General features: G+C 42.3%; 19 non-coding genes across 19 annotated transcripts; 10 read left to right on the top strand and 9 right to left on the bottom strand.

Annotated features, from left to right (window-relative positions):
* The first annotated feature begins 1516 nt into the window (after positions 1–1516).
* On the top strand, positions 1517–1598 carry TRNAS-GCU (transfer RNA serine (anticodon GCU)). Its single transcript has one exon. It is a non-coding gene; the product is annotated as a tRNA-Ser (tRNA).
* Positions 1599–1954: 356 nt separating this feature from the next.
* Positions 1955–2028, bottom strand: TRNAT-AGU (transfer RNA threonine (anticodon AGU)). Its single transcript has one exon. It is a non-coding gene; the product is annotated as a tRNA-Thr (tRNA).
* Positions 2029–3084: 1056 nt separating this feature from the next.
* On the bottom strand, positions 3085–3158 carry TRNAT-AGU (transfer RNA threonine (anticodon AGU)). The gene has a single exon. It is a non-coding gene; the product is annotated as a tRNA-Thr (tRNA).
* Positions 3159–3776: 618 nt separating this feature from the next.
* TRNAS-GCU (transfer RNA serine (anticodon GCU)) lies at positions 3777–3858 on the top strand. The gene has a single exon. It is a non-coding gene; the product is annotated as a tRNA-Ser (tRNA).
* Positions 3859–6016: 2158 nt separating this feature from the next.
* TRNAS-GCU (transfer RNA serine (anticodon GCU)) lies at positions 6017–6098 on the top strand. The gene has a single exon. It is a non-coding gene; the product is annotated as a tRNA-Ser (tRNA).
* Positions 6099–6454: 356 nt separating this feature from the next.
* On the bottom strand, positions 6455–6528 carry TRNAT-AGU (transfer RNA threonine (anticodon AGU)). Its single transcript has one exon. It is a non-coding gene; the product is annotated as a tRNA-Thr (tRNA).
* Positions 6529–9386: 2858 nt separating this feature from the next.
* TRNAS-GCU (transfer RNA serine (anticodon GCU)) lies at positions 9387–9468 on the top strand. Its single transcript has one exon. It is a non-coding gene; the product is annotated as a tRNA-Ser (tRNA).
* Positions 9469–9824: 356 nt separating this feature from the next.
* On the bottom strand, positions 9825–9898 carry TRNAT-AGU (transfer RNA threonine (anticodon AGU)). The gene has a single exon. It is a non-coding gene; the product is annotated as a tRNA-Thr (tRNA).
* Positions 9899–14314: 4416 nt separating this feature from the next.
* TRNAT-AGU (transfer RNA threonine (anticodon AGU)) lies at positions 14315–14388 on the bottom strand. The gene has a single exon. It is a non-coding gene; the product is annotated as a tRNA-Thr (tRNA).
* A 1056-nt stretch (positions 14389–15444) lies between these two features.
* Positions 15445–15518, bottom strand: TRNAT-AGU (transfer RNA threonine (anticodon AGU)). The gene has a single exon. It is a non-coding gene; the product is annotated as a tRNA-Thr (tRNA).
* A 618-nt stretch (positions 15519–16136) lies between these two features.
* Positions 16137–16218, top strand: TRNAS-GCU (transfer RNA serine (anticodon GCU)). The gene has a single exon. It is a non-coding gene; the product is annotated as a tRNA-Ser (tRNA).
* Positions 16219–18376: 2158 nt separating this feature from the next.
* TRNAS-GCU (transfer RNA serine (anticodon GCU)) lies at positions 18377–18458 on the top strand. The gene has a single exon. It is a non-coding gene; the product is annotated as a tRNA-Ser (tRNA).
* Positions 18459–18814: 356 nt separating this feature from the next.
* TRNAT-AGU (transfer RNA threonine (anticodon AGU)) lies at positions 18815–18888 on the bottom strand. The gene has a single exon. It is a non-coding gene; the product is annotated as a tRNA-Thr (tRNA).
* Positions 18889–20626: 1738 nt separating this feature from the next.
* TRNAS-GCU (transfer RNA serine (anticodon GCU)) lies at positions 20627–20708 on the top strand. The gene has a single exon. It is a non-coding gene; the product is annotated as a tRNA-Ser (tRNA).
* Positions 20709–21746: 1038 nt separating this feature from the next.
* On the top strand, positions 21747–21828 carry TRNAS-GCU (transfer RNA serine (anticodon GCU)). The gene has a single exon. It is a non-coding gene; the product is annotated as a tRNA-Ser (tRNA).
* Positions 21829–23304: 1476 nt separating this feature from the next.
* TRNAT-AGU (transfer RNA threonine (anticodon AGU)) lies at positions 23305–23378 on the bottom strand. Its single transcript has one exon. It is a non-coding gene; the product is annotated as a tRNA-Thr (tRNA).
* A 618-nt stretch (positions 23379–23996) lies between these two features.
* Positions 23997–24078, top strand: TRNAS-GCU (transfer RNA serine (anticodon GCU)). Its single transcript has one exon. It is a non-coding gene; the product is annotated as a tRNA-Ser (tRNA).
* A 1476-nt stretch (positions 24079–25554) lies between these two features.
* TRNAT-AGU (transfer RNA threonine (anticodon AGU)) lies at positions 25555–25628 on the bottom strand. The gene has a single exon. It is a non-coding gene; the product is annotated as a tRNA-Thr (tRNA).
* Positions 25629–26236: 608 nt separating this feature from the next.
* On the top strand, positions 26237–26318 carry TRNAS-GCU (transfer RNA serine (anticodon GCU)). Its single transcript has one exon. It is a non-coding gene; the product is annotated as a tRNA-Ser (tRNA).
* The last annotated feature ends 268 nt before the right edge of the window (positions 26319–26586 follow it).

A 26586-nucleotide genomic window follows, 5' to 3' on the forward strand; every position in this document is an offset into this window, starting at 1 on the left:
GCAGCATGCAGTTCTCTGTCATTTTGCATCGTGACAATTCTAAATGAAATCGGCTTGGGACGATCCTTTTTGGAAAAGACATGGATAATTTGTCCATAGGTATGTAATCCATGCATTTGCCTTGCATGAATTGTGGCCTGTTTTACTTTAAAAGTTAGATAGAAGGCAGAATTGACAGATTTAGGGAATGCTAGGGAAATGCCAACATAAATGAGAAGCAGAGAGGACTGAATGTTTAGTATTTATGCCATTAGCATGGGTCATCACGTTGGATGTAAAACAAGACCTGCTGAGCCAATGTCTGATGTACGGCGCTGTTGCATGTGGAAAGAAAATGAAGCCTAAGAATCATCACGACTGTTTTCCAAATGTGGGTTCGGTAAAGGTATTTTAGTTGACGGGGTGGCCGAGTAGTTAAGGCGATGGACTGCTAATCCATTGTGCTCTGCTTGCATGGGTTCGAATCCCATCCTCGTCGTATGATTCCTTTTTGGAAAATTCTCTATGCTCAGCGCAAGCAATGCCCCGAGGAAGAAAATTTACCATCACCGTTCAAGAAGGATGCTATTGAAGTCTCTAAACATATTTACAGGCATTATGTAGCGTATCAGTCAGGCAATAGTGAATCGGCACCTCTAATTTATCGTGCCTTATGACATCCTACATTTTGCAAAACGTTGCAACCATCTACTTGTTAAAACTAAACCAGAGCTGACTCTTTGCCACTCGGGTGGAGTATTCTAGGGATGTGGGACGAGCATCTTTAATGTCATTGGCTAGTGAACATCTCCCTTTTGGAAAAAAAAGCTGATTGTTGAGCAGAATAAGAGAACAAGTCACTGCTGAGAGTTGAACTCAGGATCTCCTGTTTACTAGACAGGCGCTTTAACCAACTAAGCCACAGCGCAAATGAGCAAAACTGTGGAAAACCAGAAAGATGGCAAGGATGATCCAGGAGAAGAATTTTTAAATGTAGGATGATTTTGAGGAGTGGTTCTAAGTTTTGCTATTTGTCACAGAGATGGCAAATTAAGTGTGAACAGATCCTATGCAGCATGTAGTTTCAGGTGGCTACCACTATAGAACAGCAAGGAAGTCGAGTCCCATCACATACTTGGCAGCAGCATGCAGTTCTCTGTCATTTTGCATCGTGACAATTCTAAATGAAATCGGCTTGGGACGATCCTTTTTGGAAAAGACATGGATAATTTGTCCATAGGTATGTAATCCATGCATTTGCCTTGCATGAATTGTGGCCTGTTTTACTTTAAAAGTTAGATAGAAGGCAGAATTGACAGATTTAGGGAATGCTAGGGAAATGCCAACATAAATGAGAAGCAGAGAGGACTGAATGTTTAGTATTTATGCCATTAGCATGGGTCATCACGTTGGATGTAAAACAAGACCTGCTGAGCCAATGTCTGATGTACGGCGCTGTTGCATGTGGAAAGAAAATGAAGCCTAAGAATCATCACGACTGTTTTCCAAATGTGGGTTCGGTAAAGGTACTTTTGTTGACGGGGTGGCCGAGTGGTTAAGGCGATGGACTGCTAATCCATTGTGCTCTGCACGCATGGGTTCGAATCCCATCCTCGTCGTATGATTTCTTTTTGGAAAATTCTCTATGCTCAGCGCAAGCAATGCCCCGAGGAAGAAAATTTACCATCACCGTTCAAGAAGGATGCTATTGAAGTCTCTAAACATATTTACAGGCATTATGTAGCGTATCAGTCAGGCAATAGTGAATCGGCACCTCTAATTTATCGTGCCTTATGCCATCCTACATTTTGCAAAACGTTGCAACCATCTACTTGTTAAAACTAAACCAGAGCTGACTCTTTGCCACTCGGGTGGAGTATTCTAGGGATGTGGGACGAGCATCTTTAATGTCATTGGCTAGTGAACATCTCCCTTTTGGAAAAAAGTGCTGATTATTGAGCAGAATAAGAGAACAAGGCACTGCTGAGAGTTGAACTCAGGATCTCCTGTTTACTAGACAGGCGCTTTAACCAACTAAGCCACAGCGCCCATGAGCAAAACTGTGGAAAACTGTGGAAAACCAGAAAGATGGCAAGGATGATCCAGGAGAAGAATTTTTAAATGTAGGATGATTTTGAGGAATGGTTCTAAGTTTTGCTATTTGTCACAGAGATGGCAAATTAAGTGTGAACAGATCCTATGCAGCATGTAGTTTCAGGTGGCTACCACTATAGAACAGCAAGGAAGTCGAGTCCCATGACATACTTGGCAGCAGCATGCAGTTCTCTGTCATTTTGCATCGTGACAATTCTAAATGAAATCGGCTTGGGACGATCCTTTTTGGAAAAGACATGGATAATTTGTCCATAGGTATGTAATCCATGCATTTGCCTTGCATGAATTGTGGCCTGTTTTACTTTAAAAGTTAGATAGAAGGCAGAATTGACAGATTTAGGGAATGCTAGGGAAATGCCAACATAAATGAGAAGCAGAGAGGACTGAATGTTTAGTATTTATGCCATTAGCATGGGTCATCACGTTGGATGTAAAACAAGACCTGCTGAGCCAATGTCTGATGTACGGCGCTGTTGCATGTGGAAAGAAAATGAAGCCTAAGAATCATCACGACTGTTTTCCAAATGTGGGTTCGGTAAAGGTATTTTAGTTGACGGGGTGGCCGAGTAGTTAAGGCGATGGACTGCTAATCCATTGTGCTCTGCTTGCATGGGTTCGAATCCCATCCTCGTCGTATGATTCCTTTTTGGAAAATTCTCTATGCTCAGCGCAAGCAATGCCCCGAGGAAGAAAATTTACCATCACCGTTCAAGAAGGATGCTATTGAAGTCTCTAAACATATTTACAGGCATTATGTAGCGTATCAGTCAGGCAATAGTGAATCGGCACCTCTAATTTATCGTGCCTTATGCCATCCTACATTTTGCAAAACGTTGCAACCATCTACTTGTTAAAACTAAACCAGAGCTGACTCTTTGCCACTCGGGTGGAGTATTCTAGGGATGTGGGACGAGCATCTTTAATGTCATTGGCTAGTGAACATCTCCCTTTTGGAAAAAAGTGCTGATTATTGAGCAGAATAAGAGAACAAGGCACTGCTGAGAGTTGAACTCAGGATCTCCTGTTTACTAGACAGGCGCTTTAACCAACTAAGCCACAGCGCCCATGAGCAAAACTGTGGAAAACTGTGGAAAACCAGAAAGATGGCAATGATGATCCAGGAGAAGAATTTTTAAATGTAGGATGATTTTGAGGAGTGGTTCTAAGTTTTGCTATTTGTCACAGAGATGGCAAATTAAGTGTGAACAGATCCTATGCAGCATGTAGTTTCAGGTGGCTACCACTATAGAACAGCAAGGAAGTCGAGTCCCATCACATACTTGGCAGCAGCATGCAGTTCTCTGTCATTTTGCATCGTGACAATTCTAAATGAAATCGGCTTGGGACGATCCTTTTTGGAAAAGACATGGATAATTTGTCCATAGGTATGTAATCCATGCATTTGCCTTGCATGAATTGTGGCCTGTTTTACTTTAAAAGTTAGATAGAAGGCAGAATTGACAGATTTAGGGAATGCTAGGGAAATGCCAACATAAATGAGAAGCAGAGAGGACTGAATGTTTAGTATTTATGCCATTAGCATGGGTCATCACGTTGGATGTAAAACAAGACCTGCTGAGCCAATGTCTGATGTACGGCGCTGTTGCATGTGGAAAGAAAATGAAGCCTAAGAATCATCACGACTGTTTTCCAAATGTGGGTTCGGTAAAGGTACTTTTGTTGACGGGGTGGCCGAGTGGTTAAGGCGATGGACTGCTAATCCATTGTGCTCTGCACGCATGGGTTCGAATCCCATCCTCGTCGTATGATTCCTTTTTGGAAAATTCTCTATGCTCAGCGCAAGCAATGCCCCGAGGAAGAAAATTTACCATCACCGTTCAAGAAGGATGCTATTGAAGTCTCTAAACATATTTACAGGCATTATGTAGCGTATCAGTCAGGCAATAGTGAATCGGCACCTCTAATTTATCGTGCCTTATGCCATCCTACATTTTGCAAAACGTTGCAACTATCTACTTGTTAAAACTAAACCAGAGCTGACTCTTTGCCACTCGGGTGGAGTATTCTACGGATGTGGGACGAGCATCTTTAATGTCATTGGCTAGTAAACATCTCCCTTTTGGAAAAAAGAGCTGATTATTGACCAGAATAAGAGAACAAGGCACTGCTGAGAGTTGAACTGAGGATCTCCCGTTTACTAGACAGGCGCTTTAACCAACTAAGCCACAGCACCCATGAGCAAAGCTGTGGAAAACCAGAAAGATGGCAAGGATGATCCAGGAGAAGAATTTTTAAATGTAGGATGATTTTGAGGAATGGTTCTAAGTTTTGCTATTTGTCACAGAGATGGCAAATTAAGTGTGAACAGATCCTATGCAGCATGTAGTTTCAGGTGGCTACCACTATAGAACAGCAAGGAAGTCGAGTCCCATGACATACTTGGCAGCAGCATGCAGTTCTCTGTCATTTTGCATCGTGACAATTCTAAATGAAATCGGCTTGGGACGATCCTTTTTGGAAAAGACATGGATAATTTGTCCATAGGTATGTAATCCATGCATTTGCCTTGCATGAATTGTGGCCTGTTTTACTTTAAAAGTTAGATAGAAGGCAGAATTGACAGATTTAGGGAATGCTAGGGAAATGCCAACATAAATGAGAAGCAGAGAGGACTGAATGTTTAGTATTTATGCCATTAGCATGGGTCATCACGTTGGATGTAAAACAAGACCTGCTGAGCCAATGTCTGATGTACGGCGCTGTTGCATGTGGAAAGAAAATGAAGCCTAAGAATCATCACGACTGTTTTCCAAATGTGGGTTCGGTAAAGGTATTTTAGTTGACGGGGTGGCCGAGTAGTTAAGGCGATGGACTGCTAATCCATTGTGCTCTGCTTGCATGGGTTCGAATCCCATCCTCGTCGTATGATTCCTTTTTGGAAAATTCTCTATGCTCAGCGCAAGCAATGCCCCGAGGAAGAAAATTTACCATCACCGTTCAAGAAGGATGCTATTGAAGTCTCTAAACATATTTACAGGCATTATGTAGCGTATCAGTCAGGCAATAGTGAATCGGCACCTCTAATTTATCGTGCCTTATGCCATCCTACATTTTGCAAAACGTTGCAACCATCTACTTGTTAAAACTAAACCAGAGCTGACTCTTTGCCACTCGGGTGGAGTATTCTAGGGATGTGGGACGAGCATCTTTAATGTCATTGGCTAGTGAACATCTCCCTTTTGGAAAAAAAAGCTGATTATTGAGCAGAATAAGAGAACAAGTCACTGCTGAGAGTTGAACTCAGGATCTCCTGTTTACTAGACAGGCGCTTTAACCAACTAAGCCACAGTGCCCATGAGCAAAACTGTGGAAAACCAGAAAGATGGCAAGGATGATCCAGGAGAAGAATTTTTAAATGTAGGATGATTTTGAGGAGTGGTTCTAAGTTTTGCTATTTGTCACAGAGATGGCAAATTAAGTGTGAACAGATCCTATGCAGCATGTAGTTTCAGGTGGCTACCACTATAGAACAGCAAGGAAGTCGAGTCCCATCACATACTTGGCAGCAGCATGCAGTTCTCTGTCATTTTGCATCGTGACAATTCTAAATGAAATCGGCTTGGGACGATCCTTTTTGGAAAAGACATGGATAATTTGTCCATAGGTATGTAATCCATGCATTTGCCTTGCATGAATTGTGGCCTGTTTTACTTTAAAAGTTAGATAGAAGGCAGAATTGACAGATTTAGGGAATGCTAGGGAAATGCCAACATAAATGAGAAGCAGAGAGGACTGGATGTTTAGTATTTATGCCATTAGCATGGGTCATCACGTTGGATGTAAAACAAGACCTGCTGAGCCAATGTCTGATGTACGGCGCTGTTGCATGTGGAAAGAAAATGAAGCCTAAGAATCATCACGACTGTTTTCTAAATGTGGGTTCGGTAAAAGTACTTTCATTGACGGGGTGGCCGAGTGGTTAAGGCGATGGACTGCTAATCCATTGTGCTCTGCACGCATGGGTTCGAATCCCATCCTCGTCGTATGATTTTCTTTTGGAAAATTCTCTATGCTCAGCGCAAGCAATGCCCCGAGGAAGAAAATTTACCATCACCGTTCAAGAAGGATGCTATTGAAGTCTCTAAACATATTTACAGGCATTATGTAGCGTATCAGTCAGGCAATAGTGAATCGGCACCTCTAATTTATCGTGCCTTATGCCATCCTACATTTTGCAAAACGTTGCAACCATCTACTTGTTAAAACTAAACCAGAGCTGACTCTTTGCCACTCGGGTGGAGTATTCTAGGGATGTGGGACGAGCATCTTTAATGTCATTGGCTAGTGAACATCTCCCTTTTGGAAAAAAGTGCTGATTATTGAGCAGAATAAGAGAACAAGGCACTGCTGAGAGTTGAACTCAGGATCTCCTGTTTACTAGACAGGCGCTTTAACCAACTAAGCCACAGCGCCCATGAGCAAAACTGTGGAAAACTGTGGAAAACCAGAAAGATGGCAAGGATGATCCAGGAGAAGAATTTTTAAATGTAGGATGATTTTGAGGAATGGTTCTAAGTTTTGCTATTTGTCACAGAGATGGCAAATTAAGTGTGAACAGATCCTATGCAGCATGTAGTTTCAGGTGGCTACCACTATAGAACAGCAAGGAAGTCGAGTCCCATGACATACTTGGCAGCAGCATGCAGTTCTCTGTCATTTTGCATCGTGACAATTCTAAATGAAATCGGCTTGGGACGATCCTTTTTGGAAAAGACATGGATAATTTCTCCATAGGTATGTAATCCATGCATTTGCCTTGCATGAATTGTGGCCTGTTTTACTTTAAAAGTTAGATAGAAGGCAGAATTGACAGATTTAGGGAATGCTAGGGAAATGCCAACATAAATGAGAAGCAGAGAGGACTGAATGTTTAGTATTTATGCCATTAGCATGGGTCATCACGTTGGATGTAAAACAAGACCTGCTGAGCCAATGTCTGATGTACGGCGCTGTTGCATGTGGAAAGAAAATGAAGCCTAAGAATCATCACGACTGTTTTCCAAATGTGGGTTCGGTAAAGGTACTTTTGTTGACGTGGTGGCCGAGTGGTTAAGGCGATGGACTGCTAATCCATTGTGCTCTGCACGCATGGGATCGAATCCCATCCTCGTCGTATGATTTCTTTTTGGAAAATTCTCTATGCTCAGCGCAAGCAATGCCCCGAGGAAGAAGATTTACCATCACCGTTCAAAAAGGATGCTATTGAAGTCTCTAAACATATTTACAGGCATTATGTAGCGTATCAGTCAGGCAATAGTGAATCGGCACCTCTAATTTATCGTGCCTTATGCCATCCTACATTTTGCAAAACGTTGCAACCATCTACTTGTTAAAACTAAACCAGAGCTGACTCTTTGCCACTCGGGTGGAGTATTCTAGGGATGTGGGACGAGCATCTTTAATGTCATTGGCTAGTGAACATCTCCCTTTTGGAAAAAAAAGCTGATTGTTGAGCAGAATAAGAGAACAAGTCACTGCTGAGAGTTGAACTCAGGATCTCCTGTTTACTAGACAGGCGCTTTAACCAACTAAGCCACAGCACCCATGAGCAAAACTGTGGAAAACCAGAAAGATGGCAAGGATGATCCAGGAGAAGAATTTTTAAATGTAGGATGATTTTGAGGAGTGGTTCTAAGTTTTGCTATTTGTCACAGAGATGGCAAATTAAGTGTGAACAGATCCTATGCAGCATGTAGTTTCAGGTGGCTACCACTATAGAACAGCAAGGAAGTCGAGTCCCATCACATACTTGGCAGCAGCATGCAGTTCTCTGTCATTTTGCATCGTGACAATTCTAAATGAAATCGGCTTGGGACGATCCTTTTTGGAAAAGACATGGATAATTTGTCCATAGGTATGTAATCCATGCATTTGCCTTGCATGAATTGTGGCCTGTTTTACTTTAAAAGTTAGATAGAAGGCAGAATTGACAGATTTAGGGAATGCTAGGGAAATGCCAACATAAATGAGAAGCAGAGAGGACTGAATGTTTAGTATTTATGCCATTAGCATGGGTCATCACGTTGGATGTAAAACAAGACCTGCTGAGCCAATGTCTGATGTACGGCGCTGTTGCATGTGGAAAGAAAATGAAGCCTAAGAATCATCACGACTGTTTTCCAAATGTGGGTTCGGTAAAGGTACTTTTGTTGACGTGGTGGCCGAGTGGTTAAGGCGATGGACTGCTAATCCATTGTGCTCTGCACGCATGGGATCGAATCCCATCCTCGTCGTATGATTTCTTTTTGGAAAATTCTCTATGCTCAGCGCAAGCAATGCCCCGAGGAAGAAGATTTACCATCACCGTTCAAAAAGGATGCTATTGAAGTCTCTAAACATATTTACAGGCATTATGTAGCGTATCAGTCAGGCAATAGTGAATCGGCACCTCTAATTTATCGTGCCTTATGCCATCCTACATTTTGCAAAACGTTGCAACCATCTACTTGTTAAAACTAAACCAGAGCTGACTCTTTGCCACTCGGGTGGAGTATTCTAGGGATGTGGGACGAGCATCTTTAATGTCATTGGCTAGTGAACATCTCCCTTTTGGAAAAAAAAGCTGATTGTTGAGCAGAATAAGAGAACAAGTCACTGCTGAGAGTTGAACTCAGGATCTCCTGTTTACTAGACAGGCGCTTTAACCAACTAAGCCACAGCACCCATGAGCAAAACTGTGGAAAACCAGAAAGATGGCAAGGATGATCCAGGAGAAGAATTTTTAAATGTAGGATGATTTTGAGGAGTGGTTCTAAGTTTTGCTATTTGTCACAGAGATGGCAAATTAAGTGTGAACAGATCCTATGCAGCATGTAGTTTCAGGTGGCTACCACTATAGAACAGCAAGGAAGTCGAGTCCCATCACATACTTGGCAGCAGCATGCAGTTCTCTGTCATTTTGCATCGTGACAATTCTAAATGAAATCGGCTTGGGACGATCCTTTTTGGAAAAGACATGGATAATTTGTCCATAGGTATGTAATCCATGCATTTGCCTTGCATGAATTGTGGCCTGTTTTACTTTAAAAGTTAGATAGAAGGCAGAATTGACAGATTTAGGGAATGCTAGGGAAATGCCAACATAAATGAGAAGCAGAGAGGACTGGATGTTTAGTATTTATGCCATTAGCATGGGTCATCACGTTGGATGTAAAACAAGACCTGCTGAGCCAATGTCTGATGTACGGCGCTGTTGCATGTGGAAAGAAAATGAAGCCTAAGAATCATCACGACTGTTTTCTAAATGTGGGTTCGGTAAAAGTACTTTCATTGACGGGGTGGCCGAGTGGTTAAGGCGATGGACTGCTAATCCATTGTGCTCTGCACGCATGGGTTCGAATCCCATCCTCGTCGTATGATTTTCTTTTGGAAAATTCTCTATGCTCAGCGCAAGCAATGCCCCGAGGAAGAAAATTTACCATCACCGTTCAAGAAGGATGCTATTGAAGTCTCTAAACATATTTACAGGCATTATGTAGCGTATCAGTCAGGCAATAGTGAATCGGCACCTCTAATTTATCGTGCCTTATGCCATCCTACATTTTGCAAAACGTTGCAACCATCTACTTGTTAAAACTAAACCAGAGCTGACTCTTTGCCACTCGGGTGGAGTATTCTAGGGATGTGGGACGAGCATCTTTAATGTCATTGGCTAGTGAACATCTCCCTTTTGGAAAAAAGTGCTGATTATTGAGCAGAATAAGAGAACAAGGCACTGCTGAGAGTTGAACTCAGGATCTCCTGTTTACTAGACAGGCGCTTTAACCAACTAAGCCACAGCGCCCATGAGCAAAACTGTGGAAAACTGTGGAAAACCAGAAAGATGGCAAGGATGATCCAGGAGAAGAATTTTTAAATGTAGGATGATTTTGAGGAATGGTTCTAAGTTTTGCTATTTGTCACAGAGATGGCAAATTAAGTGTGAACAGATCCTATGCAGCATGTAGTTTCAGGTGGCTACCACTATAGAACAGCAAGGAAGTCGAGTCCCATGACATACTTGGCAGCAGCATGCAGTTCTCTGTCATTTTGCATCGTGACAATTCTAAATGAAATCGGCTTGGGACGATCCTTTTTGGAAAAGACATGGATAATTTCTCCATAGGTATGTAATCCATGCATTTGCCTTGCATGAATTGTGGCCTGTTTTACTTTAAAAGTTAGATAGAAGGCAGAATTGACAGATTTAGGGAATGCTAGGGAAATGCCAACATAAATGAGAAGCAGAGAGGACTGAATGTTTAGTATTTATGCCATTAGCATGGGTCATCACGTTGGATGTAAAACAAGACCTGCTGAGCCAATGTCTGATGTACGGCGCTGTTGCATGTGGAAAGAAAATGAAGCCTAAGAATCATCACGACTGTTTTCCAAATGTGGGTTCGGTAAAGGTACTTTTGTTGACGTGGTGGCCGAGTGGTTAAGGCGATGGACTGCTAATCCATTGTGCTCTGCACGCATGGGATCGAATCCCATCCTCGTCGTATGATTTCTTTTTGGAAAATTCTCTATGCTCAGCGCAAGCAATGCCCCGAGGAAGAAGATTTACCATCACCGTTCAAAAAGGATGCTATTGAAGTCTCTAAACATATTTACAGGCATTATGTAGCGTATCAGTCAGGCAATAGTGAATCGGCACCTCTAATTTATCGTGCCTTATGCCATCCTACATTTTGCAAAACGTTGCAACCATCTACTTGTTAAAACTAAACCAGAGCTGACTCTTTGCCACTCGGGTGGAGTATTCTAGGGATGTGGGACGAGCATCTTTAATGTCATTGGCTAGTGAACATCTCCCTTTTGGAAAAAAAAGCTGATTGTTGAGCAGAATAAGAGAACAAGTCACTGCTGAGAGTTGAACTCAGGATCTCCTGTTTACTAGACAGGCGCTTTAACCAACTAAGCCACAGCGCAAATGAGCAAAACTGTGGAAAACCAGAAAGATGGCAAGGATGATCCAGGAGAAGAATTTTTAAATGTAGGATGATTTTGAGGAGTGGTTCTAAGTTTTGCTATTTGTCACAGAGATGGCAAATTAAGTGTGAACAGATCCTATGCAGCATGTAGTTTCAGGTGGCTACCACTATAGAACAGCAAGGAAGTCGAGTCCCATCACATACTTGGCAGCAGCATGCAGTTCTCTGTCATTTTGCATCGTGACAATTCTAAATGAAATCGGCTTGGGACGATCCTTTTTGGAAAAGACATGGATAATTTGTCCATAGGTATGTAATCCATGCATTTGCCTTGCATGAATTGTGGCCTGTTTTACTTTAAAAGTTAGATAGAAGGCAGAATTGACAGATTTAGGGAATGCTAGGGAAATGCCAACATAAATGAGAAGCAGAGAGGACTGAATGTTTAGTATTTATGCCATTAGCATGGGTCATCACGTTGGATGTAAAACAAGACCTGCTGAGCCAATGTCTGATGTACGGCGCTGTTGCATGTGGAAAGAAAATGAAGCCTAAGAATCATCACGACTGTTTTCCAAATGTGGGTTCGGTAAAGGTACTTTTGTTGACGGGGTGGCCGAGTGGTTAAGGCGATGGCCTGCTAATCCATTGTGCTCTGCACGCATGGGATCGAATCCCATCCTCGTCGTATGATTTCTTTTTGGAAAATTCTCTATGCTCAGCGCAAGCAATGCCCCGAGGAAGAAGATTTACCATCACCGTTCAAGAAGGATGCTATTGAAGTCTCTAAACATATTTACAGGCATTATGTAGCGTATCAGTCAGGCAATAGTGAATCGGCACCTCTAATTTATCGTGCCTTATGCCATCCTACATTTTGCAAAACGTTGCAACCATCTACTTGTTAAAACTAAACCAGAGCTGACTCTTTGCCACTCGGGTGGAGTATTCTAGGGATGTGGGACGAGCATCTTTAATGTCATTGGCTAGTGAACATCTCCCTTTTGGAAAAAAGTGCTGATTATTGAGCAGAATAAGAGAACAAGGCACTGCTGAGAGTTGAACTCAGGATCTCCTGTTTACTAGACAGGCCCTTTAACCAACTAAGCCACAGCACCCATGAGCAAAACTGTGGAAAACCAGAAAGATGGCAAGGATGATCCAGGAGAAGAATTTTTAAATGTAGGATGATTTTGAGGAGTGGTTCTAAGTTTTGCTATTTGTCACAGAGATGGCAAATTAAGTGTGAACAGATCCTATGCAGCATGTAGTTTCAGGTGGCTACCACTATAGAACAGCAAGGAAGTCGAGTCCCATGACATACTTGGCAGCAGCATGCAGTTCTCTGTCATTTTGCATCGTGACAATTCTAAATGAAATCGGCTTGGGACGATCCTTTTTGGAAAAGACATGGATAATTTGTCCATAGGTATGTAATCCATGCATTTGCCTTGCATGAATTGTGGCCTGTTTTACTTTAAAAGTTAGATAGAAGGCAGAATTGACAGATTTAGGGAATGCTAGGGAAATGCCAACATAAATGAGAAGCAGAGAGGACTGAATGTTTAGTATTTATGCCATTAGCATGGGTCATCACGTTGGATGTAAAACAAGACCTGCTGAGCCAATGTCTGATGTACGGCGCTGTTGCATGTGGAAAGAAAATGAAGCCTAAGAATCATCACGACTGTTTTCCAAATGTGGGTTCGGTAAAGGTATTTTAGTTGACGGGGTGGCCGAGTAGTTAAGGCGATGGACTGCTAATCCATTGTGCTCTGCTTGCATGGGTTCGAATCCCATCCTCGTCGTATGATTCCTTTTTGGAAAATTCTCTATGCTCAGCGCAAGCAATGCCCCGAGGAAGAAAATTTACCATCACCGTTCAAGAAGGATGCTATTGAAGTCTCTAAACATATTTACAGGCATTATGTAGCGTATCAGTCAGGCAATAGTGAATCGGCACCTCTAATTTATCGTGCCTTATGCCATCCTACATTTTGCAAAACGTTGCAACCATCTACTTGTTAAAACTAAACCAGAGCTGACTCTTTGCCACTCGGGTGGAGTATTCTAGGGATGTGGGACGAGCATCTTTAATGTCATTGGCTAGTGAACATCTCCCTTTTGGAAAAAAAAGCTGATTGTTGAGCAGAATAAGAGAACAAGTCACTGCTGAGAGTTGAACTCAGGATCTCCTGTTTACTAGACAGGCGCTTTAACCAACTAAGCCACAGCGCAAATAAGCAAAACTGTGGAAAACCAGAAAGATGGCAAGGATGATCCAGGAGAAGAATTTTTAAATGTAGGATGATTTTGAGGAGTGGTTCTAAGTTTTGCTATTTGTCACAGAGATGGCAAATTAAGTGTGAACAGATCCTATGCAGCATGTAGTTTCAGGTGGCTACCACTATAGAACAGCAAGGAAGTCGAGTCCCATCACATACTTGGCAGCAGCATGCAGTTCTCTGTCATTTTGCATCGTGACAATTCTAAATGAAATCGGCTTGGGACGATCCTTTTTGGAAAAGACATGGATAATTTGTCCATAGGTATGTAATCCATGCATTTGCCTTGCATGAATTGTGGCCTGTTTTACTTTAAAAGTTAGATAGAAGGCAGAATTGACAGATTTAGGGAATGCTAGGGAAATGCCAACATAAATGAGAAGCAGAGAGGACTGAATGTTTAGTATTTATGCCATTAGCATGGGTCATCACGTTGGATGTAAAACAAGACCTGCTGAGCCAATGTCTGATGTACGGCGCTGTTGCATGTGGAAAGAAAATGAAGCCTAAGAATCATCACGACTGTTTTCCAAATGTGGGTTCGGTAAAGGTACTTTTGTTGACGGTGTGGCCGAGTGGTTAAGGTGATGGACTGCTAATCCATTGTGCTCTGCACGCATGGGTTCGAATCCCATCCTCGTCGTATGATTTCTTTTTGGAAAATTCTCTATGCTCAGCGCAAGCAATGCCCCGAGGAAGAAAATTTACCATCACCGTTCAAGAAGGATGCTATTGAAGTCTCTAAACATATTTACAGGCATTATGTAGCGTATCAGTCAGGCAATAGTGAATCGGCACCTCTAATTTATCGTGCCTTATGCCATCCTACATTTTGCAAAACGTTGCAACCATCTACTTGTTAAAACTAAACCAGAGCTGACTCTTTGCCACTCGGGTGGAGTATTCTAGGGATGTGGGACGAGCATCTTTAATGTCATTGGCTAGTGAACATCTCCCTTTTGGAAAAAAGTGCTGATTATTGAGCAGAATAAGAGAACAAGGCACTGCTGAGAGTTGAACTCAGGATCTCCTGTTTACTAGACAGGCGCTTTAACCAACTAAGCCACAGCGCCCATGAGCAAAACTGTGGAAAACTGTGGAAAACCAGAAAGATGGCAAGGATGATCCAGGAGAAGAATTTTTAAATGTAGGATGATTTTGAGGAATGGTTCTAAGTTTTGCTATTTGTCACAGAGATGGCAAATTAAGTGTGAACAGATCCTATGCAGCATGTAGTTTCAGGTGGCTACCACTATAGAACAGCAAGGAAGTCGAGTCCCATGACATACTTGGCAGCAGCATGCAGTTCTCTGTCATTTTGCATCGTGACAATTCTAAATGAAATCGGCTTGGGACGATCCTTTTTGGAAAAGACATGGATAATTTGTCCATAGGTATGTAATCCATGCATTTGCCTTGCATGAATTGTGGCCTGTTTTACTTTAAAAGTTAGATAGAAGGCAGAATTGACAGATTTAGGGAATGCTAGGGAAATGCCAACATAAATGAGAAGCAGAGAGGACTGAATGTTTAGTATTTATGCCATTAGCATGGGTCATCACGTTGGATGTAAAACAAGACCTGCTGAGCCAATGTCTGATGTACGGCGCTGTTGCATGTGGAAAGAAAATGAAGCCTAAGAATCATCACGACTGTTTTCCAAATGTGGGTTCGGTAAAGGTATTTTAGTTGACGGGGTGGCCGAGTAGTTAAGGCGATGGACTGCTAATCCATTGTGCTCTGCTTGCATGGGTTCGAATCCCATCCTCGTCGTATGATTCCTTTTTGGAAAATTCTCTATGCTCAGCGCAAGCAATGCCCCGAGGAAGAAAATTTACCATCACCGTTCAAGAAGGATGCTATTGAAGTCTCTAAACATATTTACAGGCATTATGTAGCGTATCAGTCAGGCAATAGTGAATCGGCACCTCTAATTTATCGTGCCTTATGCCATCCTACATTTTGCAAAACGTTGCAACCATCTACTTGTTAAAACTAAACCAGAGCTGACTCTTTGCCACTCGGGTGGAGTATTCTAGGGATGTGGGACGAGCATCTTTAATGTCATTGGCTAGTGAACATCTCCCTTTTGGAAAAAAGTGCTGATTATTGAGCAGAATAAGAGAACAAGGCACTGCTGAGAGTTGAACTCAGGATCTCCTGTTTACTAGACAGGCGCTTTAACCAACTAAGCCACAGCGCCCATGAGCAAAACTGTGGAAAACTGTGGAAAACCAGAAAGATGGCAATGATGATCCAGGAGAAGAATTTTTAAATGTAGGATGATTTTGAGGAGTGGTTCTAAGTTTTGCTATTTGTCACAGAGATGGCAAATTAAGTGTGAACAGATCCTATGCAGCATGTAGTTTCAGGTGGCTACCACTATAGAACAGCAAGGAAGTCGAGTCCCATCACATACTTGGCAGCAGCATGCAGTTCTCTGTCATTTTGCATCGTGACAATTCTAAATGAAATCGGCTTGGGACGATCCTTTTTGGAAAAGACATGGATAATTTGTCCATAGGTATGTAATCCATGCATTTGCCTTGCATGAATTGTGGCCTGTTTTACTTTAAAAGTTAGATAGAAGGCAGAATTGACAGATTTAGGGAATGCTAGGGAAATGCCAACATAAATGAGAAGCAGAGAGGACTGAATGTTTAGTATTTATGCCATTAGCATGGGTCATCACGTTGGATGTAAAACAAGACCTGCTGAGCCAATGTCTGATGTACGGCGCTGTTGCATGTGGAAAGAAAATGAAGCCTAAGAATCATCACGACTGTTTTCCAAATGTGGGTTCGGTAAAGGTACTTTTGTTGACGGGGTGGCCGAGTGGTTAAGGCGATGGACTGCTAATCCATTGTGCTCTGCACGCATGGGTTCGAATCCCATCCTCGTCGTATGATTCCTTTTTGGAAAATTCTCTATGCTCAGCGCAAGCAATGCCCCGAGGAAGAAAATTTACCATCACCGTTCAAGAAGGATGCTATTGAAGTCTCTAAACATATTTACAGGCATTATGTAGCGTATCAGTCAGGCAATAGTGAATCGGCACCTCTAATTTATCGTGCCTTATGCCATCCTACATTTTGCAAAACGTTGCAACTATCTACTTGTTAAAACTAAACCAGAGCTGACTCTTTGCCACTCGGGTGGAGTATTCTACGGATGTGGGACGAGCATCTTTAATGTCATTGGCTAGTAAACATCTCCCTTTTGGAAAAAAGAGCTGATTATTGACCAGAATAAGAGAACAAGGCACTGCTGAGAGTTGAACTGAGGATCTCCCGTTTACTAGACAGGCGCTTTAACCAACTAAGCCACAGCACCCATGAGCAAAGCTGTGGAAAACCAGAAAGATGGCAAGGATGATCCAGGAGAAGAATTTTTAAATGTAGGATGATTTTGAGGAATGGTTCTAAGTTTTGCTATTTGTCACAGAGATGGCAAATTAAGTGTGAACAGATCCTATGCAGCATGTAGTTTCAGGTGGCTACCACTATAGAACAGCAAGGAAGTCGAGTCCCATGACATACTTGGCAGCAGCATGCAGTTCTCTGTCATTTTGCATCGTGACAATTCTAAATGAAATCGGCTTGGGACGATCCTTTTTGGAAAAGACATGGATAATTTGTCCATAGGTATGTAATCCATGCATTTGCCTTGCATGAATTGTGGCCTGTTTTACTTTAAAAGTTAGATAGAAGGCAGAATTGACAGATTTAGGGAATGCTAGGGAAATGCCAACATAAATGAGAAGCAGAGAGGACTGAATGTTTAGTATTTATGCCATTAGCATGGGTCATCACGTTGGATGTAAAACAAGACCTGCTGAGCCAATGTCTGATGTACGGCGCTGTTGCATGTGGAAAGAAAATGAAGCCTAAGAATCATCACGACTGTTTTCCAAATGTGGGTTCGGTAAAGGTATTTTAGTTGACGGGGTGGCCGAGTAGTTAAGGCGATGGACTGCTAATCCATTGTGCTCTGCTTGCATGGGTTCGAATCCCATCCTCGTCGTATGATTCCTTTTTGGAAAATTCTCTATGCTCAGCGCAAGCAATGCCCCGAGGAAGAAAATTTACCATCACCGTTCAAGAAGGATGCTATTGAAGTCTCTAAACATATTTACAGGCATTATGTAGCGTATCAGTCAGGCAATAGTGAATCGGCACCTCTAATTTATCGTGCCTTATGCCATCCTACATTTTGCAAAACGTTGCAACCATCTACTTGTTAAAACTAAACCAGAGCTGACTCTTTGCCACTCGGGTGGAGTATTCTAGGGATGTGGGACGAGCATCTTTAATGTCATTGGCTAGTGAACATCTCCCTTTTGGAAAAAAAAGCTGATTATTGAGCAGAATAAGAGAACAAGTCACTGCTGAGAGTTGAACTCAGGATCTCCTGTTTACTAGACAGGCGCTCTAACCAACTAAGCCACAGTGCCCATGAGCAAAACTGTGGAAAACCAGAAAGATGGCAAGGATGATCCAGGAGAAGAATTTTTAAATGTAGGATGATTTTGAGGAGTGGTTCTAAGTTTTGCTATTTGTCACAGAGATGGCAAATTAAGTGTGAACAGATCCTATGCAGCATGTAGTTTCAGGTGGCTACCACTATAGAACAGCAAGGAAGTCGAGTCCCATCACATACTTGGCAGCAGCATGCAGTTCTCTGTCATTTTGCATCGTGACAATTCTAAATGAAATCGGCTTGGGACGATCCTTTTTGGAAAAGACATGGATAATTTGTCCATAGGTATGTAATCCATGCATTTGCCTTGCATGAATTGTGGCCTGTTTTACTTTAAAAGTTAGATAGAAGGCAGAATTGACAGATTTAGGGAATGCTAGGGAAATGCCAACATAAATGAGAAGCAGAGAGGACTGGATGTTTAGTATTTATGCCATTAGCATGGGTCATCACGTTGGATGTAAAACAAGACCTGCTGAGCCAATGTCTGATGTACGGCGCTGTTGCATGTGGAAAGAAAATGAAGCCTAAGAATCATCACGACTGTTTTCTAAATGTGGGTTCGGTAAAAGTACTTTCATTGACGGGGTGGCCGAGTGGTTAAGGCGATGGACTGCTAATCCATTGTGCTCTGCACGCATGGGTTCGAATCCCATCCTCGTCGTATGATTTTCTTTTGGAAAATTCTCTATGCTCAGCGCAAGCAATGCCCCGAGGAAGAAAATTTACCATCACCGTTCAAGAAGGATGCTATTGAAGTCTCTAAACATATTTACAGGCATTATGTAGCGTATCAGTCAGGCAATAGTGAATCGGCACCTCTAATTTATCGTGCCTTATGCCATCCTACATTTTGCAAAACGTTGCAACCATCTACTTGTTAAAACTAAACCAGAGCTGACTCTTTGCCACTCGGGTGGAGTATTCTAGGGATGTGGGACGAGCATCTTTAATGTCATTGGCTAGTGAACATCTCCCTTTTGGAAAAAAGTGCTGATTATTGAGCAGAATAAGAGAACAAGGCACTGCTGAGAGTTGAACTCAGGATCTCCTGTTTACTAGACAGGCGCTTTAACCAACTAAGCCACAGCGCCCATGAGCAAAACTGTGGAAAACCAGAAAGATGGCAAGGATGATCCAGGAGAAGAATTTTTAAATGTAGGATGATTTTGAGGAGTGGTTCTAAGTTTTGCTATTTGTCACAGAGATGGCAAATTAAGTGTGAACAGATCCTATGCAGCATGTAGTTTCAGGTGGCTACCACTATAGAACAGCAAGGAAGTCGAGTCCCATCACATACTTGGCAGCAGCATGCAGTTCTCTGTCATTTTGCATCGTGACAATTCTAAATGAAATCGGCTTGGGAAGATCCTTTTTGGAAAAGACATGGATAATTTCTCCATAGGTATGTAATCCATGCATTTGCCTTGCATGAATTGTGGCCTGTTTTACTTTAAAAGTTAGATAGAAGGCAGAATTGACAGATTTAGGGAATGCTAGGGAAATGCCAACATAAATGAGAAGCAGAGAGGACTGAATGTTTAGTATTTATGCCATTAGCATGGGTCATCACGTTGGATGTAAAACAAGACCTGCTGAGCCAATGTCTGATGTACGGCGCTGTTGCATGTGGAAAGAAAATGAAGCCTAAGAATCATCACGACTGTTTTCCAAATGTGGGTTCGGTAAAAGTACTTTTGTTGACGGCGTGGCCGAGTGGTTAAGGCGATGGACTGCTAATCCATTGTGCTCTGCACGCATGGGTTCCAATCCCATCCTCGTCGTATGATTTCTTTTTGGAAAATTCTCTATGCTCAGCGCAAGCAATGCCCCGAGGAAGAAAATTTACCATCACCGTTCAAGAAGGATGCTATTGAAGTCTCTAAACATATTTACAGGCATTATGTAGCGTATCAGTCAGGCAATAGTGAATCGGCACCTCTAATTTATCGTGCCTTATGCCATCCTACATTTTGCAAAACGTTGCAACCATCTACTTGTTAAAACTAAACCAGAGCTGACTCTTTGCCACTCGGGTGGAGTATTCTAGGGATGTGGGACGAGCATCTTTAATGTCATTGGCTAGTGAACATCTCCCTTTTGGAAAAAAGTGCTGATTATTGAGCAGAATAAGAGAACAAGGCACTGCTGAGAGTTGAACTCAGGATCTCCTGTTTACTAGACAGGTGCTTTAACCAACTAAGCCACAGCGCCCATGAGCAAAACTGTGGAAAACTGTGGAAAACCAGAAAGATGGCAATGATGATCCAGGAGAAGAATTTTTAAATGTAGGATGATTTTGAGGAGTGGTTCTAAGTTTTGCTATTTGTCACAGAGATGGCAAATTAAGTGTGAACAGATCCTATGCAGCATGTAGTTTCAGGTGGCTACCACTATAGAACAGCAAGGAAGTCGAGTCCCATCACATACTTGGCAGCAGCATGCAGTTCTCTGTCATTTTGCATCGTGACAATTCTAAATGAAATCGGCTTGGGACGATCCTTTTTGGAAAAGACATGGATAATTTGTCCATAGGTATGTAATCCATGCATTTGCCTTGCATGAATTGTGGCCTGTTTTACTTTAAAAGTTAGATAGAAGGCAGAATTGACAGATTTAGGGAATGCTAGGGAAATGCCAACATAAATGAGAAGCAGAGAGGACTGAATGTTTAGTATTTATGCCATTAGCATGGGTCATCACGTTGGATGTAAAACAAGACCTGCTGAGCCAATGTCTGATGTACGGCGCTGTTGCATGTGGAAAGAAAATGAAGCCTAAGAATCATCACGACTGTTTTCCAAATGTGGGTTCGGTAAAGGTACTTTTGTTGACGGGGTGGCCGAGTGGTTAAGGCGATGGACTGCTAATCCATTGTGCTCTGCACGCATGGGTTCGAATCCCATCCTCGTCGTATGATTCCTTTTTGGAAAATTCTCTATGCTCAGCGCAAGCAATGCCCCGAGGAAGAAAATTTACCATCACCGTTCAAGAAGGATGCTATTGAAGTCTCTAAACATATTTACAGGCATTATGTAGCGTATCAGTCAGGCAATAGTGAATCGGCACCTCTAATTTATCGTGCCTTATGCCATCCTACATTTTGCAAAACGTTGCAACCATCTACTTGTTAAAACTAAACCAGAGCTGACTCTTTGCCACTCGGGTGGAGTATTCTAGGGATGTGGGACGAGCATCTTTAATGTCATTGGCTAGTGAACATCTCCCTTTTGGAAAAAAGTGCTGATTATTGAGCAGAATAAGAGAACAAGGCACTGCTGAGAGTTGAACTCAGGATCTCCTGTTTACTAGACAGGCGCTTTAACCAACTAAGCCACAGCACCCATGAGCAAAACTGTGGAAAACCAGAAAGATGGCAAGGATGATCCAGGAGAAGAATTTTTAAATGTAGGATGATTTTGAGGAGTGGTTCTAAGTTTTGCTATTTGTCACAGAGATGGCAAATTAAGTGTGAACAGATCCTATGCAGCATGTAGTTTCAGGTGGCTACCACTATAGAACAGCAAGGAAGTCGAGTCCCATCACATACTTGGCAGCAGCATGCAGTTCTCTGTCATTTTGCATCGTGACAATTCTAAATGAAATCGGCTTGGGACGATCCTTTTTGGAAAAGACATGGATAATTTGTCCATAGGTATGTAATCCATGCATTTGCCTTGCATGAATTGTGGCCTGTTTTACTTTAAAAGTTAGATAGAAGGCAGAATTGACAGATTTAGGGAATGCTAGGGAAATGCCAACATAAATGAGAAGCAGAGAGGACTGAATGTTTAGTATTTATGCCATTAGCATGGGTCATCACGTTGGATGTAAAACAAGACCTGCTGAGCCAATGTCTGATGTACGGCGCTGTTGCATGTGGAAAGAAAATGAAGCCTAAGAATCATCACGACTGTTTTCCAAATGTGGGTTCGGTAAAGGTACTTTTGTTGACGGGGTGGCCGAGTGGTTAAGGCGATGGACTGCTAATCCATTGTGCTCTGCACGCATGGGTTCGAATCCCATCCTCGTCGTATGATTCCTTTTTGGAAAATTCTCTATGCTCAGCGCAAGCAATGCCCCGAGGAAGAAAATTTACCATCACCGTTCAAGAAGGATGCTATTGAAGTCTCTAAACATATTTACAGGCATTATGTAGCGTATCAGTCAGGCAATAGTGAATCGGCACCTCTAATTTATCGTGCCTTATGCCATCCTACATTTTGCAAAACGTTGCAACCATCTACTTGTTAAAACTAAACCAGAGCTGACTCTTTGCCACTCGGGTGGAGTATTCTACGGATGTGGGACGAGCATCTTTAATGTCATTGGCTAGTGAACATCTCCCTTTTGGAAAAAAGAGCTGATTATTGACCAGAATAAGAGAACAAGGCACTGCTGAGAGTTGAACTGAGGATCTCCCGTTTACTAGACAGGCGCTTTAACCAACTAAGCCACAGCGCCCATGAGCAAAGCTGTGGAAAACCAGAAAGATGGCAAGGATGATCCAGGAGAAGAATTTTTAAATGTAGGATGATTTTGAGGAGTGGTTCTAAGTTTTGCTATTTGTCACAGAGATGGCAAATTAAGTGTGAACAGATCCTATGCAGCATGTAGTTTCAGGTGGCTACCACTATAGAACAGCAAGGAAGTCGAGTCCCATGACATACTTGGCAGCAGCATGCAGTTCTCTGTCATTTTGCATCGTGACAATTCTAAATGAAATCGGCTTGGGAAGATCCTTTTTGGAAAAGACATGGATAATTTGTCCATAGGTATGTAATCCATGCATTTGCCTTGCATGAATTGTGGCCTGTTTTACTTTAAAAGTTAGATAGAAGGCAGAATTGACAGATTTAGGGAATGCTAGGGAAATGCCAACATAAATGAGAAGCAGAGAGGACTGAATGTTTAGTATTTATGCCATTAGCATGGGTCATCACGTTGGATGTAAAACAAGACCTGCTGAGCCAATGTCTGATGTACGGCGCTGTTGCATGTGGAAAGAAAATGAAGCCTAAGAATCATCACGACTGTTTTCCAAATGTGGGTTCGGTAAAAGTACTTTTGTTGACGGCGTGGCCGAGTGGTTAAGGCGATGGACTGCTAATCCATTGTGCTCTGCACGCATGGGTTCGAATCCCATCCTCGTCGTATCATTTCTTTTTGGAAAATTCTCTATGCTCAGCGCAAGCAATGCCCCGAGGAAGAAAATTTACCATCACCGTTCAAGAAGGATGCTATTGAAGTCTCTAAACATATTTACAGGCATTATGTAGCGTATCAGTCAGGCAATAGTGAATCGGCACCTCTAATTTATCGTGCCTTATGCCATCCTACATTTTGCAAAACGTTGCAACCATCTACTTGTTAAAACTAAACCAGAGCTGACTCTTTGCCACTCGGGTGGAGTATTCTAGGGATGTGGGACGAGCATCTTTAATGTCATTGGCTAGTGAACATCTCCCTTTTGGAAAAAAGTGCTGATTATTGAGCAGAATAAGAGAACAAGGCACTGCTGAGAGTTGAACTCAGGATCTCCTGTTTACTAGACAGGCGCTTTAACCAACTAAGCCACAGCGCCCATGAGCAAAACTGTGGAAAACTGTGGAAAACCAGAAAGATGGCAATGATGATCCAGGAGAAGAATTTTTAAATGTAGGATGATTTTGAGGAGTGGTTCTAAGTTTTGCTATTTGTCACAGAGATGGCAAATTAAGTGTGAACAGATCCTATGCAGCATGTAGTTTCAGGTGGCTACCACTATAGAACAGCAAGGAAGTCGAGTCCCATCACATACTTGGCAGCAGCATGCAGTTCTCTGTCATTTTGCATCGTGACAATTCTAAATGAAATCGGCTTGGGACGATCCTTTTTGGAAAAGACATGGATAATTTGTCCATAGGTATGTAATCCATGCATTTGCCTTGCATGAATTGTGGCCTGTTTTACTTTAAAAGTTAGATAGAAGGCAGAATTGACAGATTTAGGGAATGCTAGGGAAATGCCAACATAAATGAGAAGCAGAGAGGACTGAATGTTTAGTATTTATGCCATTAGCATGGGTCATTACGTTGGATGTAAAACAAGACCTGCTGAGCCAATGTCTGATGTACGGCGCTGTTGCATGTGGAAAGAAAATGAAGCCTAAGAATCATCACGACTGTTTTCCAAATGTGGGTTCGGTAAAGGTACTTTTGTTGACGGGGTGGCCGAGTGGTTAAGGCGATGGACTGCTAATCCATTGTGCTCTGCACGCATGGGTTCGAATCCCATCCTCGTCGTATGATTCCTTTTTGGAAAATTCTCTATTCTCAGCGCAAGCAATGCCCCGAGGAAGAAAATTTACCATCACCGTTCAAGAAGGATGCTATTGAAGTCTCTAAACATATTTACAGGCATTATGTAGCGTATCAGTCAGGCAATAGTGAATCGGCACCTCTAATTTATCGTGCCTTATGCCATCCTACATTTTGCAAAACGTTGCAACCATCTACTTGTTAAAACTAAACCAGAGCTGACTCTTTGCCACTCGGGTGGAGTATTCTACGGATGTGGGACGAGCATCTTTAATGTCATTGGCTAGTGAACATCTCCCTTTTGGAAAAAAGAGCTGATTATTGACCAGAATAAGAGAACAAGGCACTGCTGAGAGTTGAACTGAGGATCTCCCGTTTACAAGACAGGCGCTTTAACCAACTAAGCCACAGCGCCCATGAGCAAAGCTGTGGAAAACCAGAAAGATGGCAAGGATGATCCAGGAGAAGAATTTTTAAATGTAGGATGATTTTGAGGAGTGGTTCTAAGTTTTGCTATTTGTCACAGAGATGGCAAATTAAGTGTGAACAGATCCTATGCAGCATGTAGTTTCAGGTGGCTACCACTATAGAACAGCAAGGAAGTCGAGTCCCATGACATACTTGGCAGCAGCATGCAGTTCTCTGTCATTTTGCATCGTGACAATTCTAAATGAAATCGGCTTGGGAAGATCCTTTTTGGAAAAGACATGGATAATTTGTCCATAGGTATGTAATCCATGCATTTGCCTTGCATGAATTGTGGCCTGTTTTACTTTAAAAGTTAGATAGAAGGCAGAATTGACAGATTTAGGGAATGCTAGGGAAATGCCAACATAAATGAGAAGCAGAGAGGACTGAATGTTTAGTATTTATGCCATTAGCATGGGTCATCACGTTGGATGTAAAACAAGACCTGCTGAGCCAATGTCTGATGTACGGCGCTGTTGCATGTGGAAAGAAAATGAAGCCTAAGAATCATCACGACTGTTTTCCAAATGTGGGTTCGGTAAAAGTACTTTTGTTGACGGCGTGGCCGAGTGGTTAAGGCGATGGACTGCTAATCCATTGTGCTCTGCACGCATGGGTTCGAATCCCATCCTCGTCGTATCATTTCTTTTTGGAAAATTCTCTATGCTCAGCGCAAGCAATGCCCCGAGGAAGAAAATTTACCATCACCGTTCAAGAAGGATGCTATTGAAGTCTCTAAACATATTTACAGGCATTATGTAGCGTATCAGTCAGGCAATAGTGAATCGGCACCTCTAATTTATCGTGCCTTATGCCATCCTACATTTTGCAAAACGTTGCAACCATCTACTTGTTAAAACTAAACCAGAGCTGACTCTTTGCCACTCGGGTGGAGTATTCTAGGGATGTGGGACGAGCATCTTTAATGTCATTGGCTAGTGAACATCTCCCTTTTGGAAAAAAGTGCTGATTATTGAGCAGAATAAGAGAACAAGGCACTGCTGAGAGTTGAACTCAGGATCTCCTGTTTACTAGACAGGCGCTTTAACCAACTAAGCCACAGCGCCCATGAGCAAAACTGTGGAAAACCAGAAAGATGGCAAGGATGATCCAGGAGAAGAATTTTTAAATGTAGGATGATTTTGAGGAGTGGTTCTAAGTTTTGCTATTTGTCACAGAGATGGCAAATTAAGTGTGAACAGATCCTATGCAGCATGTAGTTTCAGGTGGCTACCACTATAGAACAGCAAGGAAGTCGAGTCCCATCACATACTTGGCAGCAGCATGCAGTTCTCTGTCATTTTGCATCGTGACAATTCTAAATGAAATCGGCTTGGGACGATCCTTTTTGGAAAAGACATGGATAATTTGTCCATAGGTATGTAATCCATGCATTTGCCTTGCATGAATTGTGGCCTGTTTTACTTTAAAAGTTAGATAGAAGGCAGAATTGACAGATTTAGGGAATGCTAGGGAAATGCCAACATAAATGAGAAGCAGAGAGGACTGAATGTTTAGTATTTATGCCATTAGCATGGGTCATCACGTTGGATGTAAAACAAGACCTGCTGAGCCAATGTCTGATGTACGGCGCTGTTGCATGTGGAAAGAAAATGAAGCCTAAGAATCATCACGACTGTTTTCCAAATGTGGGTTCGGTAAAGGTACTTTTGTTGACGGGGTGGCCGAGTGGTTAAGGCGATGGACTGCTAATCCATTGTGCTCTGCACGCATGGGTTCGAATCCCATCCTCGTCGTATGATTTCTTTTTGGAAAATTCTCTATGCTCAGCGCAAGCAATGCCCCGAGGAAGAAGATTTACCATCACCGTTCAAGAAGGATGCTATTGAAGTCTCTAAACATATTTACAGGCATTATGTAGCGTATCAGTCAGGCAATAGTGAATCGGCACCTCTAATTTATCGTGCCTTATGCCATCCTACATTTTGCAAAACGTTGCAACCATCTACTTGTTAAAACTAAACCAGAGCTGACTCTTTGCCACTCGGGTGGAGTATTCTAGGG

Source organism: Eleutherodactylus coqui, chromosome 11 (assembly GCF_035609145.1).
Source record: "Eleutherodactylus coqui strain aEleCoq1 chromosome 11, aEleCoq1.hap1, whole genome shotgun sequence".
Lineage (NCBI taxonomy): Eukaryota > Metazoa > Chordata > Amphibia > Anura > Eleutherodactylidae > Eleutherodactylus > Eleutherodactylus coqui.